The 16,001-nt window shown below is 48.4% G+C and overlaps 1 protein-coding gene across 3 annotated transcripts in view; it reads left to right on the forward strand.

The window, feature by feature from the left end:
- The window catches only part of Gat (GABA transporter), a 92,799-nt gene that overhangs the window by 35,856 nt on the left and 40,942 nt on the right, over positions 1–16,001 (forward strand). Inside the window, exon 1 of one of the 3 annotated variants that reach the window (XM_045755083.2) lies at positions 8,141–8,603. The exons of the other annotated variants lie outside the window; for them this stretch is intronic. The gene's annotated coding sequence lies outside the window, so the exon portion shown is untranslated. Of the gene's footprint in view, positions 1–8,140; positions 8,604–16,001 lie in introns of those variants that run through there. 3 annotated transcript variants of the gene reach the window in all.

Genomic DNA, 16,001 nt, shown 5'->3' on the forward strand with positions numbered 1-16,001 from the left:
GGTGACCTCCACCTGCCAGGTGACCTCCACCTGCCAGGTGACCTCCACCTGTCAGGTGACCTCCACCTGTCAGGTGACCTCCACCTGTCAGGTGACCTCCACCTGTCAGGTGACCTCCACCTGTCAGGTGACCTCCACCTGCCAGGTGACCTCCACCTGTCAGGTGACCTCCACCTGTCAGGTGACCTCCACCTGCCAGGTGACCTCCACCTGCCAGGTGACCTCCACCTGTCAGGTGACCTCCACCTTCTTTACCTGTGTTCTGGTTGTGTTTTTATTATGTCTTTTCTGAATTACAATTTTCCTTGTGAATAACACGTCCACGACCTGGACGGACCGAAACGTCCGTCGTGTCTTACATTTTCTCCTGTATGTGGTTCGAATATCAGTGTTATTTGTGCTTATCGTTTCCTGAAACTTTTGTTCATTTTTCATTAAAGGGCTGCGACATTTCACCTCTTGGGGGGTGGGGGGAGTTCTGGCATCACTTCAGTGTTTTGGGGGGGGTGCCTAAGAAAGGGGGGGGAGTTCTGGCATCACTTCAGTGTTTTGGGGGGGGTGCCTAAGAAAGGGGTGGGGGGGAGTTCTGGCATCACTTCAGTGTTTTGGGGGGGTGCCTAAGAAAGGGGGGGGGGAGTTCTGGCATCACTTCAGTGTTTTGGGGGGGTGCCTAAGAAAGGGGGGGGAGTTCTGGCATCACTTCAGTGTTTTGGGGGGGTGCCTAAGAAAGGGGGGGGGAGTTCTGGCATCACTTCAGTGTTTTGGGGGGGTGCCTAAGAAAGGGGGGGGAGTTCTGGCATCACTTCAGTGTTTTGGGGGGGTGCCTAAGAAAGGGGGGGGGAGTTCTGGCATCACTTCAGTGTTTTGGGGGGGTGCCTAAGAAAGGGGGAGGGAGATGTGCCTATCATGTTGGCACACCTGGCACTACAAGGTGAACCAGTTCTAAGCTAATTGTCGGCATTACGAAGCGTGCAGAGTAACGAGGGCGAGGTGTCAGCACTAGAACACGCTTGAAGACATACACCACCTCAACACAATAGGTGAGTCTTGGGAAGAAAGTAGGTTGAAGGAAAAGGAGTCGTCGAAAGAATACCTCCAAGAACCAGGTGAAAGGAGTCCTCGAAAGAATACCTCCAAGAACCAGGTAAAAGGAGTCCTCGAAAGAATACCTCCAAGAACCAGGTGAAAGGAGTCCTCGAAAGAATACCTCCAAGAACCAGGGAAAAGGAGTCGTCGAAAGAATACCTCCAAGAACCAGGTAAAAGGAGTCCTCGAAAGAATACCTCCAAGAACCAGGTGAAAGGAGTCCTCGAAAGAATACCTCCAAGAACCAGGTGAAAGGAGTCCTCGAAAGAATACCTCCAAGAACCAGGTGAAAGGAGTCCTCGAAAGAATACCTCCAAGAACCAGGTAAAAGGAGTCCTCGAAAGAATACCTTCAAGAACCAGGTGAAAGGAGTCCTCGAAAGAATACCTCCAAGAACCAGGTAAAAGGAGTCCTTGAAAGAATACCTTCAAGAACCAGGGAAAATGAGACGGATAAGGCGATTGTGACTTATTCTCTAAATAAATGGATTACAGCACAGTGGGCTTCGTTCTCGATTCCCCAAGCGGGACAGAAATGTTTGGGCACGTTTCTGTTCACCTAGAAAATAGGAAGTGTTCTGTGGGTGTATTTTGGGGAGAGGCAACAGGTCTTCGAGGCCTTCGGGGCATTCGATTTAAGCTTAAAATGTATATTCATAGGCGTCCTGTCGCGAAAAAGCGAATTATTATTATTATCAACTTGCTCCCTATCTAGTGGGCAGAATAGGGGGAGTAGGGGAAGAGTGGGGAGGCGCCTAGGGAAGGGGAGCCAGGAGGGGGAAGACAACGATAAGGTTACTGTGTGTTGGGGTAATTAATATCAGAATGAATTAATATAATAAATAATTGATTAAAAAACACTCTAAATGTTAATTCTTGCAGAATAATTGGATGGTGTCGTTAATTTATGTATAGTCAACACCAGGGGCGAGCTTCACACGCTCGTCCCTCCCTTAACCCCCTCCCTTAACCCCCTCCCTCAACCCCCTCCCTCAACCCCCCTCCCTCAACCCCCCTCCCTCAACCCCTCCCTTCACTGATTCATAGTCTCTTCCCTCTACCTAAGTTTGCCTGCCTAAGCCTTTTCATAATATATATTAACCATCTGAAACAGGACCTAACTTATTCAATCTTAGTTGATAGCACGAAATTTTGGAACATAATAGTGCCTTTGAGGTTTTTCCTGCGCGGGCCCTAAGCCTCTGGCTGGCGCACTGGGCGGGCCCTAAGCCTCTGGCTGGCCCACTGCGCGGGCCCTAAGCCTCTGGCTGGCCCACTAGCGCGGGCCCTAAGCCTCTGGCTGGCCCACTGCGCGGGCCCTAAGCCTCTGGCTGGCCCACTAAGTGTTGCTTGTTTCTGTTTTACTTGGGCGGAGTATGTGTATTTATGACTCGTATGGTCGCTTCAGTAAGATTTTGTCCCATGTGTGTTTAACAACTTCTTCTGCTCTGTTGAATCTTAAGTTGAAATCTTAATGGGTTTGTAACTGTGCACTGTGTTAGATAATGTTCCAGTGGTCTGTTGTGGCTGTAACTGTGCACTGTGTTAGATAATGTTCCAGTGGTCTGTTGTGGTTGTAACTGTGCACTGTGTTAGATAATGTTCCAGTGGTCTGTTGTGTTTGTAACTGTGCACTGTGTTAGATAATGTTCCAGTGGTCTGTTGTGGTTGTAACTGTGCACTGTGTTAGATAATGTTGCAGTAGTCTGTTGTGGTTGTAACTGTGCACTGTGTTAGATAATGTTCCAGTGGTCTGTTGTGGTTGTAACTGTGCACTGTGTTAGATAATGTTGCAGTGGTCTGTTGTGGTTGTAACTGTGCACTGTGTTAGATAATGTTGCAGTGGTGTGTCAGGCATTTCTCCACAGTGCTCACATACCTTTGAGCTGACCTGTACAGTTACTCAGAGACCCAGGGCACAGGCCCTGAGGGTGAGTAATAATGCTGATCAATGTAGATCAGTGAACACAATAATGATCTTAATGATCAATGTGAACACAAAGTTGTGATTCATAGCTAGGAATAAACATTATTAAATGGCAAAAAAATAGTGGCTCTATAGAAAGGATCCTATATACTTGGGTTCAAATTCCATGTTATAGAGCGAAGTTTGAAATATAACTAAGGGCGGGGAGCCGGTCGGCCGAGCGGACAGCACGCTGGACTTGTGATCCTGGGTTCGATCCCAGGCGCCGGCGAGAAACAATGGGCAGAGTTTCTTTCAGCCCTATGCCCCCTGTTACCTAGCAGTAAAATAGGTACCTGGGTGTTAGTCAGCTGTCACGGGCTGCTTCCTGGGGGTGGAGGCCTGGTCGAGGACCGGACCGCGGGGACTAAAAAAAAAGCACCGAAATCATCTCAAGATAACCTCAAGATAGAATGAGGGAACTAATAACATGGATTACAGAAGTAATCCCCAAGAGGACCCGAGGAGCCGCAGAGAGACATGATCACCGCATAGATGTTTCATCCTAGGAAGCACACATTGCAAGACTGCAAACACTTACGATTCGGATATTTCAACGAATTGAAACCAGATAGGTCTTGGAGGCTTCATTACATCTGTCTTCAGTTGTAATGGAACTCACAACCACATTATGAGTGGTTGTACATACATATAAAATATCCTCAAACGCCTGAACAAAGAAAAGCACTTGCAAATGACCCATAAGTGTGTCTCACAAGGGTTTTGTTTCCAAGTGCCTTCGGAGAGTAAATATTTATAATGTTCGTCTACAGGAAGAACGTTTTGTAAACGTTTCACAAAACCGTAAGAAGAATGTTTTGAAAATGTTTCAAGATAAAATTATATCCAGTCTCTAAAGACTGGATATATTCTCAAAATGTCTCAGGGGGAAAAAATATTTATAAATCGCACATATTATGCTTTAAACGAACACTCTTAATTCGCACTTCATCTGGGAGTGTTGCCATCTATTTCCCTTTTCTTGAGATGATTTCGGGGCTTTAGTGTCCCCGCGGCCCGGTCCTCGACCAGGCCTCCACCCTTCTTCTAGGGTGATGCTGCTGCCCATGGGGAGTGAGGGCGTAGGAGTTTATTGGTATGTCTCACCAGCCACAGATGTGTACAGCTGTGTCTCACCAGCCACAGATGTGTACAGCTGTGTCTCACCAGCCACAGATGTGTACAGCTGTCTCTCTCACCAGCCGCAGATGCAGGCAGTGAGACACCTCAGGCTGCCTCCCTACCCCTCCCCCCACCCCCCCGGCCTGATGAACGGTGTGATAGACACCCGCGTTAATTGTCTCTCACGTCTCACTTGGTGAGAGAAGTGTCATGTGCTTGTCAGATGGAAGGCATTAGTGGGTAGGGAGGGGGAGGGAGGTAGGGAGGGTAGCAGTAAGAGTGAGGGAGTCCTGGGGAGGGTCGAAGAAGGATAGCAGCATATACATACATACATACATACATACATACATACATACATACATACATACATACATACATACATACATACATACATGAAGACGGGATGCAAGCAAGCGTTTCTACAGTGGCTATGTCATCATCCCATCACCTCTTCCCTCCTTCCCAAGGCCCCCCCCAGACCCCTCCTCTGCCTCATCATACTCATTATGTACACGATTGGTCACCCGTGTTCCACGCTGCCATAAACGTTTTTAGCGTGGACCAGAGTGGGAACGTTTCCCCCGCGCCCGGGGCCATTATGTCATGGAATTTTATGGCGGTGCCTCCCCCGGCCTGCCTGGTGTAAACACTACCTTGCTTAGTGTGAAGATGGTGGAGTGTCTCGGGGCGGGTCATGTGCTTCGCAACCCGTTCTCGCAAATTTAATAAGTCAATATTGACTTATTATATATGTGCATAGGTGACATACTTAACATAATAGATACCCTTAAAAAGATTCATAGAAAACACCGACCTTACCTAACCTACTTAGTATGTTAAGATAAGCATCTTATTGCTTCGTAATTACAATTATTACCTAACCTATAATAGGTATAGGTTAAGTAATAATTGTAATTACGAAGCAATAAGATGCTTATCTTAAGATACTAACAAGGTTAGGTAAGGTCGGTGTTTTCTATGAATCTTTTTAAGGGTATCTATTATGTTTAGTATATCACCTATGCACGTAGTTAATAAGTCAATATTGACTTTACGAATTTGCGAGAACAGGTTGCGAACGTTGGTCTCTCTCTTTAGTTTTTTGTTGTGGAGGTGTGCTGTGGTGGGTTGTGGTGGTGCATTGTGGTGTGTTGTGGTGGTAGTGCTGTGTTGGTGTGTTGTGGTGGTGCAATGTATTCACCTACTTGTATTCACCAATAGGCTCAGGAACCTGTACACCTGTTGATTGACGGTTGAGAGGCGGGACCAAAGAGCCAGAGCTCAACCCCCGCAAGCACAACTAGGCGAGTACAACTAGGTGAGTACCTAGTTGTGCTTGCGGGGATTAAGCTCTGCTCTTTCGGCCCGCCTCTCAACTGTCAATCAACTGTTTCTACTATTTCCCCCCCTCCCCCACACACACACACCCCAGGAAGCAGTCCGCGACAGCTAACTAACTCCCAGGTACCTATTTACTGCTAGGTAACAGGGGCATGGAGTGAAAGAAAATCTGCCCATCGTTTCTCGCCCGGAATTGAACCTGGGACCACAGGATCACGTGTCCAGCGTGCTGTCCGCTCGGCCACCATCTCCGTAAAGTAGTGAGCCCCGGGTACTGAGGGAACAGTGTGGTGTTTAGTAGTAGTTGGAACAATAATAATGATTAAGTTTTAAGCGCATCAAGAGGATGTTTGAAGTGTATGATAGAGAAGCAACGCCAGGACTCGAGGATGTGGCTGGCGGGGGTCTGGCCTCTAGCCACATCACCCCCCCCTCTAGGCGGCCATATGATCTGGCTCTTAATGTTGCAAACTTGTCCGTTTGTGATAGACAAGTTGGGAGTGTGGCAGCGGTGGGGAGTTGGGGGGGGGGGGTCCTGGGACATTTGGGGGAGGGGGTGTAAGGTGTTAGTGGTGGTGGGGAGGTGGGGGATGGTGGTGGTGTTGGAGGAGTGGGGGAGAAAGTTTAAACTTGAGTGTGTTGACGAAAGGCGTGTTATGGTGTGAGGTGTGAGGAGGGGGCTCCTATCATGTTGGGGGAGGGGAAGGGGGGGGTCCTATCATGTTGCAAGGTGGGCGTGTCTGGGAGCGTTGGAGGAGATGATGAATAACGAGGTGGGGACACAGTATGGGCGGTGGGGTTATATGGGTGTCATTAAGACACTTGAGTGAGAAAGGGGACACAGTATGGGTGTGGTGGGGGGGGACACAGTATGGGCGTGGAAGTGCCATAGTATGGGTGTGGTGGGGGGACACAGTATGGGTGTGGTGGGGGGACACAGTATGGGCGTGGAAGTGCCACAGTATGGGTGTGGTGGGGGGGGACACAATATGGGCGTGGAAGTGCCACAGACTGGGTGTGGTGGGGGGACACAGTATGGGCTTTGAAGTGCCACAGACTGGGTGTGGTGGGGGGACACAGTATGGGTGTGGTGGGGGGACACAGTATGGGCGTGGAAGTGCCACAGACTGGGTGTGGTGGGGGGACACAGTATGGGCGTGGAAGTGCCACAGACTGGGTGTGGTGGGGAGACACAGTATGGGCGTGGAAGTGCCACAGACTGGGTGTGGTGGGGGGACACAGTATGGGTGTGGTGGGGGGACACAGTATGGGCTTTGAAGTGCCACAGACTGGGTGTGGTGGGGGGACACAGTATGGGTGTGGTGGGGGGGACACAGTATGGGTGTGGTGGGGGGACACAGTATGGGCGTGGAAGTGCCACAGACTGGGTGTGGTGGGGGGACACAGTATGGGCGTGGAAGTGCCACAGACTGGGTGTGGTGGGGGGACACAGTATGGGCGTGGAAGTGCCACAGACTGGGTGTGGTGGGGGGACACAGTATGGGCGTGGAAGTGCCACAGACTGGGTGTGGTGGGGGGGGACAAAGTATGGGCGTGGAAGTGCCACAGACTGGGTGTGGTGGGGGGACACAGTATGGGCGTGGAAGTGCCACAGACTGGGTGTGGTGGGGGGACACAGTATGGGCGTGGAAGTGCCACAGACTGGGTGTGGTGGGGGGACACAGTATGGGCGTGGAAGTGCCACAGACTGGGTGTGGTGGGGGGACACAGTATGGGCGTGGAAGTGCCACAGACTGGGTGTGGTGGGGGGGGGGGACACAGTATGGGCGTGGAAGTGCCACAGACTGGGTGTGGTGGGGAGACACAGTATTGGCGTGGAAGTGCCACAGACTGGGTGTGATGGGGGGACACAGTATGGGTGTGGTGGGGGGACACAGTATGGGCGTGGAAGTGCCACAGACTGGGTGTGATGGGGGGACACAGTATGGGTGTGGTGGGGGGACACAGTATGGGCTTTGAAGTGCCACAGACTGGGTGTGGTGGGGGGACACAGTATGGGTGTGGTGGGGGGACACAGTATGGGCGTGGAAGTGCCACAGACTGGGTGTGGTGGGGGGACACAGTATGGGCGTGGAAGTGCCACAGACTGGGTGTGGTGGGGGGGACACAGTATGGGCGTGGAAGTGCCACAGACTGGGTGTGGTGGGGGGACACAGTATGGGCGTGGAAGTGCCACAGACTGGGTGTGGTGGGGGGACACAGTATGGGCGTGGAAGTGCCACAGACTGGGTGTGGTGGGGGGGACACAGTATGGGCGTGGAAGTGCCACAGACTGGGTGTGGCGGGGGGACACAGTATGGGCGTGGAAGGAAGGAATGTGGTGGGGAGGCGGGAAGCTGGCGGGGGGCGAGGGTCAGAGAATGGTTGAGTAGTGTCGGGAAGTCTCACTTACCGCCCCACCACCTCTACCCTGCTCATCCGCTCGTCCTGCCCCCTATACGTCCTTCTCCCTGCCTCACAAGAGCTGCTAAGGGCCACCCTCTCTCACCTGTAGAGCTGGCTACGTCCTCCGCAGGTAGTGTAATGGGTGCATGTATTCGCTCACCTGTCCAGGTGATGTACAGGTAGACCCGCTCCTGTCTGTCAAAGAGCACATAATCTGACCGCGGCTCCTGAGTGATGCCGGAATCTCATTGGACAGGCGGCAGTGACTCGAGTCGTGATTGGTCAGCCTCGCCTGGTGCCAAAGGATGCCAGAGTGGGTCTAGGGCTTTGGATGGTGAGCGTGCCTAGTGTGTGTTGGCACTTGTAGTGGGTAAGTCGGCTCAGGAGGCGTACGGGTACAGTGCCAGGAGATGGACTACTCTTAACAACTAGAAGCCGCTACAGTAGTGCAGCTTCGATCGGGCCAACCTCCCTCACCACTACACCACACTTACACTACCACAACGGTCTTTGGTTCAGTGGCTCTCGCTGGCTTTCTCAGTGAATCCTAAAAGAGACTTTCTCAGCCAGCTACCGTTGCTCCATGCGAACTCTGGCTCTAAGAAGTGCACGCCGGCTTCCTGACCTCCACTACCACCGCCGCCGCCGCAGCAGCAGCCAGTACCAACACTTCTTCTGCCTTTGTAAGTAAGGATACCTCTCTCAACACCTTTGCTTCTCTCCCTGCCTCTCCCACATGTAATTGGAAAATGAAATATTTTACAATTCACTGGTTCGTATTGCGTTCGTTCACATGTAGCTTTGAGGTTTATCAAATTAGTCTGAAAAAACTGTGTAAGAATAATTTCTAAATGCATTTTTCTACGACTTATAGATTGAAGTGACCGGGCAATGGCTGTATTATGTAAATTGTCGGGTATTTTCAGTTTATTAGCTTGGATAAGTTCGTGTGTGTGTGTGTGTGTTATCTTGAGGTTATCTTGAGATGATTTCGGGGCTTTAGTGTCCCCGCGGCCCGGTCCTCGACCAGGCCTCCACCCCCAGGAAGCAGCCCGTGACAGCTGACTAACTCCCAGGTACCTATTTACTGCTAGGTAACAGGGGCATTCAGGGTGAAAGAAACTTTGCCCATTTGTTTCTGCCTCGTGCGGGAATCGAACCCGCGCCACAGAATTACGAGTCCTGCGCGCTATCCACCAGACTACGAGGCCCCTAATGTGTGTGTGTGTTAAACCTGTCATCTCCAGAGAGGAAAGAAATTTGATCAAATTTCTAAATAATAACAGCAGTTTTGACGTCTATATATCGGCAATAAAAAAATTAGAATCGGAATACTGTTTTCAAAATCAGCCTAATTGTTGCTGTTAAAGTTACCGCCAATAAATGGCCTAGTACACGCTCTCACGAGTATGTTAACAACATCAATGAACTAACTTTACCTTAATCAGGAAAGCCACAACCTTCGCCGTTCAGTTAAGTAACATCTTGCCCGAAACGCATTGCGTAATAGTGGCTTTAGGCATTGTATGTACTAGCTCTATCTATATATCAATCCATTAATGTAACATCACTTGTATGTATATACCTTACCTGAATAAACATCTGAATCTGAATCTGAATCTGAATCTTTACCAAAAACACGATTGCTGGCGTGGTGGTATTTGATAAATTTGATAAAACCTTAAATTTGATAAGTTGTATTATATTTCAACTCCTCGGGCCTCGTAGCCTGGTGGATAGCGCGCAGGACTCGTAATTCTGTGGCGCGGGTTCGATTCCCGCACGAGGCAGAAACAAATGGGCAAAGTTTCTTTCACCCTGAATGCCCCTGTTACCTAGCAGTAAAATAGGTACCTGGGGGTTAGTTAGCTGTAACGGGCTGCTTCCTGGAGGTGGAGGCCTGGTCGAAGACCGGGCCGCGGGGACACTAAAAGCCCCGAAATCATCTCAAGATAACCTCAAGATAACCTCCTCGTATTTAGATAGTAACTATTGTGACGAGCGGCAATAGTCACGAATTCGTACGGTCTTAGCTTTTTAGATAGTAGTATCTAAATTCTAGATTCTAAATTCTATAAATTAGTATCTAAATTCTAAATGACTAAGAAATTCTTTTACAATTATGGTAAAACACAAGTATTTCTAGGCCTAATATAGCACATATATGTAGTATATTAGGCCTCAGATATCGTGTATTAGGCCTACGGAGGTTAGGTTAGTTTGTCAAAGCAACACAAGAAAAAAATAGTTTTCCGGTTTGCCCAACTCAGTTGTTCGCATTTCTACTTCTTAATTCCGTTGTAAGTCGGTATAAGTACTATGGTCCTTATCGTTACTATAAGTACTACCAAAATATGAGGCTGGGCTGTATATTAAAGATTTTAATAATCATTCATATACCCGGGGAGCCGGTCGGCCGAGCGGACCGTACGCTGGACTTGTAATCCTGTGGTCCTGGGTTCGATCCCAGGCGCCGGCGAGAAATAATGGGCAGAGTGTCTTTTACCCTATGCCCCTTTTACCTAGCAGTAAAATAGGTACCTGGATGTTAGTCAGCTGTCACGGGCTGCTTCCTGGGGGTGGAGGCCTGGTCGAGGACCGGGCCGCGGGGACACTCAAGCCCCGAAATCATTTCAAAATAACCTCAAGATAACCCGTCATCTTGGCAATAGCATGTGAAGCTCTTCATCCCAAGAGTTGTCGAGGTAATCTGGACTGACAGTGAATGTGTAGCCATGAGACACCTCAGACCTGTGGGTATTAGGATAACCTGGAGCTGTGCAATTACTTTATTAACTCTTGTGTTCATGAGGCTATCATCATTCTGCAGCCAAGGTTTGCCCGGCGCGAGTCACTCATCACATTAGCGCGAGTCACTCATCACATTAGCGCGAGTCACTCAAGGCGCGAGTCACTCATCACATTAGCGCTAGTCACTCAAGGCGCGAGTCACTCATCACATTAGCGCTAGTCACTCAAGGCGCGAGTCACTCATCACATTAGCGCTAGTCACTCAAGGCGCGAGTCACTCATCCCATTAGTCCTGTATGAGTTACCACCCTCAGAGATAAGCACTAGATCTTGACACAAACTGTAGAACGATAGTTTATGTTGACCAGACCACACACAAGGAAGTGAAGGGACGACGACGACGTTTCAATCCGTCCTGGACCATTCTCAAGTCGATTGTGTAACTCATATTTAGTTAGGCTCATAAGTTCAACATATTTCAGCCACGTTATTGTGACTCCTCGTCTGCACGATAGTCTTCGATATACGATATCGATACAAACTTATAGTGTACGATAACTGCATAAATGACCGTCGAACATACTAATAACCAAAATATATCTACAAATACAGTTTACAACCTCTGCAAATCCACAAGAAAAACGTAGATATGGAGAGATTGAACTAACGTTCCTAAGCCCTAAATGACACAACATTTTACTGAAGGAGTTATATGTGTAACGACGGTGGGTAATTAGTACCAAACTACCCACCGGTGGGTAGTTAGTACCAAACTACCCACCGGTGGGTATACTTTATCCCACCGGTGTGGGATAAACATCACCCACAGGTGTGTGATGTCATAACCTCACACACCTGTAACCTGTACTTCTTGTCAGGTGTAGTTAAGACCCCCTTCCCTCCCAATACGCGAGTGTCTCATCAAAGAACACATTAGAGCATCGTGGTGCCAACTTCAGGAACTTGACCTTGTCGACGGCGATGTTCGCTTATAGAGTCGATATTTTTAGCAGGGCAAGGTGCTCCAGGGGCCAGTAAGTGAACCACAGTCAGTCCCCACCTGAGGTGACTCTCATACTCCTAAGTATATCACCTGAGGTGACTCTCATACTCCTAAGTATGTCACCTGAGGTGACTCTCATACTCCTAAGGATGTCACCTTAGGTGTGACTCATACTCCTAAGTATGTCACCTTAGGTGACTCTCATACTCCTAAGTATGTCACCTGAGGTGACTCTCATACTCCTAAGTATGTCAACTTAGGTGACTCATACTCCTAAGTATGTCACCTTAGGTGACTCTCATACTCCTAAGTATGTCACCTGAGGTGACTCTCATACTCCTAAGTATGTCAACTTAGGTGACTCTCATACTCCTAAGTATGTCACCTAAGGTGACTCTCATACTCCTAAGTATGTCAACTTAGGTGACTCATACTCCTAAGGATGTCACCTTAGATGTGACTCATACTCCTAAGGATGTCACCTTAGGTGTGACTCATACTCCTAAGTATGTCACCTTAGGTGACTCTCATACTCCTAAGTATGTCACCTGAGGTGACTCTCATACTCCTAAGTATGTCAACTTAGGTGACTCATACTCCTAAGTATGTCACCTTAGGTGACTCTCATACTCCTAAGTATGTCACCTGAGGTGACTCTCATACTCCTAAGTATGTCACCTTAGGTGACTCTCATACTCCTAAGTATGTCACCTGAGGTGACTCTCATACTCCTAAGTATGTCACCTTAGGTGACTCTCATACTCCTCAGTATGTCACCTGAGGTGACTCTCATACTCCTAAGTATGTCACCTTAGGTGACTCTCATACTCCTCAGTATGTCACCTTAGGTGACTCTCATACTCCTCAGTATGTCACCTTAGGTGACTCTCATACTCCTCAGTATGTCACCTTAGGTGACTCTCATACTCCTAAGTATGTCACCTGAGGTGACTCTCATACTCCTAAGTATGTCACCTAAGGTGACTCTCATACTCCTAAGTATGTCACCTAAGGTGACTCTCATACTCCTAAGTATGTCACCTAAGGTGACTCTCATACTCCTAAGTATGTCACCTAAGGTGACTCTCATACTCCTAAGTATGTCACCTAAGGTGACTCTCATACTCCTAAGTATGTCACCTAAGGTGACTCTCATACTCCTAAGTATGTCACCTAAGGTGACTCTCATACTCCTAAGTATGTCACCTTAGGTGACTCTCATACTCCTCAGTATGTCACCTTAGGTGACTCTCATACTCCTCAGTATGTCACCTGAGGTGACTCTCATACTCCTCAGTATGTCACCTGAGGTGACTCTCATACTCCTAAGTATGTCACCTGAGGTGACTCTCATACTCCTAAGTATGTCACCTGAGGTGACTCTCATACTCCTAAGTATGTCACCTGAGGTGACTCTCATACTCCTCAGTATGTCACCTGAGGTGACTCTCATACTCCTAAGTATGTCACCTAAGGTGACTCTCATACTCCTAAGTATGTCACCTTAGGTGACTCTCATACTCCTAAGTATGTCACCTGAGGTGACTCTCATACTCCTAAGTATGTCACCTTAGGTGACTCTCATACTCCTAAGTATGTCACCTGAGGTGACTCTCATACTCCTAAGTATGTCACCTGAGGTGACTCTCATACTCCTAAGTATGTCACCTGAGGTGACTCTCATACTCCTAAGTATGTCACCTGAGGTGACTCTCATACTCACAACTGTAAGATTACTGAAGACAACCAAGTTTAGTCACTTTTTTTTACTATTCTTAGTTTTTTCACTTTTTAATTTTTTTTTTACTGTCTAGTATTTTTTTTTATTTTTTACCCCCTTTTACAAGGGGGGCTGACAGCTGAGTGGACAGCGCTTCGGATTCGAAGTCCTGAGGTTCCGGGTTCGATCCCCGGGGGAGGCGGAAACAAATGGGCAAAGTTTCTTTCACCCTGATGCGCCTTTTCACCTAGGAGTAAATAGGTACCTGGGAGTTAGACAGCTGCTACGGGCTGTTTCCTGGGAGGGGGGGAAAGGTGTAGGGTGTGTAACAAAAAGGAGGCCTGATAGAGGACCGGGCCGCGGGGACGCTAAGCCCCGAAATCATCTCAAGATAACTTCAAGAGCATAGTCTCCGTTGTATCATCAGATCTAGTCTCCGTTGTATCATCAGATCTAGTCTCCGTTGTATCATCAGATCTAGTCTATCAAATAGATAGTAAATAATATACACGTGGAAAATACTGGAGGGTCAGGTCCCAAATCTGCACAGTAAAATAACAACGTACTGGAGTGAACGATATGGAAGAAAATGCAGAATAGAACCAGTGAAGAGCAGAGGTGCCATAGGCACAATCAGAGAACACTGTATAAACATCAGAGGTCCACGGTTGTTCAACACCCTCCCAGCGAGCATAAGAAATATTGCCGGAACAACCGTGGACATCTTCAAGAGGAAACTAGATAGTTTACTTCAAGGAGTGCTGGACCAACCGGGCTGTGGTGGGTATGTGGGCCTGCGGGCCGCTCCTAGCAACAGCCTGGTGGACCAAACTCACAAGTCAAGCCTGGCCTCGGGCTGGGCTTGGGGAGTAGAAGAACTCCCAGAACCCTATCAAGCAGGCCTGTCTGTACGTGGGTGTAGATATCTGGCTGTTGATTGGTCGAAGTGGATTTACATATTTGCTAGTCTTAACAGTTCTATATGCATATCCAGGTTTATAATCTCCGGTAGCTTTTGGCAGGTGAAGTCCAGATATTTTGCCATTGGCAGCAGTTTCAACCAATCTGTTTATCTTTGTTTTCAGTACAGCTGTAGCATATCCCAAGTGATTATTTGGGATTGAGTTAAATTTGAGAGGATGAACTTATCTCTCTCAAAATCACTTCATAACGCAGATATATACCACTCACGATATCAACTCACAAATTCACCCAGATATATACCACTCACGATATCAACTCACGAATTCACCCAGATATATACCACTCACGATATCAACTCACGAATTCACCCAGATATATACCACTCACGATATCAACTCACGAATTCACCCAGATATATACCACTCACGATATCAACTCACGAATTCACCCAGATATATACCACTCACGATATCAACTCACGAATTCACCATCTTGCTACTATGAGTGTAGAGTTCTACCCGGAGATATGTCTCACCCTGGCGATGCGTCAATGGCTCTCATTGTCTAACAGTTCAGTACACTTCACAGATCAGAACTGCTTCTCCCACTTGCTTTGAGCCACTCTCCCATCTCCCGCCCCACAACTGTGACAGTCCCTCTGGCCCTCCACAACAACTCCTGGTGCCCTAGTTTTCAAGACCATGTCCTGCTATAACTTTCCGGAGCCGGTCGGCCGAGCGGACAGCACGCTGGACTGTGATCCTGTGGTCCCGGGTTCGATCCCGGGCGCCGGCGAGAAACAATGGGCAGAGTTTCTTTCACCCTATGCCCCTGTTACCTAGCAGTAAATAGGTACCTGGGTGTTAGTCAGCTGTCACGGGCTGCTTCCTGGGGGTGGAGGCCTGGTCGAGGACCGGGCCGCGGGGACACTAAAGCCCCGAAATCATCTCAAGATAACCTGCCCGCCGGGTCAACGACGTTCCCACTAGCCAGATACTCTTACAGGATCTCAACATATGCTAGCACCCCCAACATAGTCTGCTGTATCTTACTATACTCTTCCCTCCACCATTGGTACACATAGCCATAAATGCTCCTGCCAGCCTCATACTTGGAGAGCCTATCTAATTTATTCATGTAAGATGAATAACATGAGGGGGGGGGGGGGTGGTGACGTCAAGTGAAGACGGCGAGGGCATCCACTCCAGGCCGGATGCGAGTGATTTACATGAGTGGGATCCATCTCATGAGGCAGAGTCTCTCCCCTCCCCCCTTCCCCCTTTCCCCCCCTCTACCCCCCTCTACCCCCCTCTACCCCCCCCCTCTACCCCCCTCTACCCCCCCTCTACCCCCCTCTACCCTCTACACACACACACACACACACACACACACACACACACACACACACACACACACACACACACTGCTCCTAACCTACATGCATAAATACATACATTTCCGTCTTGATGTTGGACACACGTAAATGTAATTATGTATGTCGGTTAGATTATCATTTTAAAGAACTACAGTCACCTTCTGTGGTTGATTGTTCAATAAGCCACTGAACATATGTTGTTGAATATGACCGAAAGGGTAAGATTAATAATTCTAATGCTAATCTTCTCAATATTTCTTAAGTTTTTATTCACTGTCGAGGGTAATTGAAAAATTAACTCTTCAAAA

Source organism: Procambarus clarkii, chromosome 9, assembly GCF_040958095.1.
Source record: "Procambarus clarkii isolate CNS0578487 chromosome 9, FALCON_Pclarkii_2.0, whole genome shotgun sequence".
In the NCBI taxonomy this organism is placed as follows: Eukaryota; Metazoa; Arthropoda; class Malacostraca; order Decapoda; family Cambaridae; genus Procambarus; species Procambarus clarkii.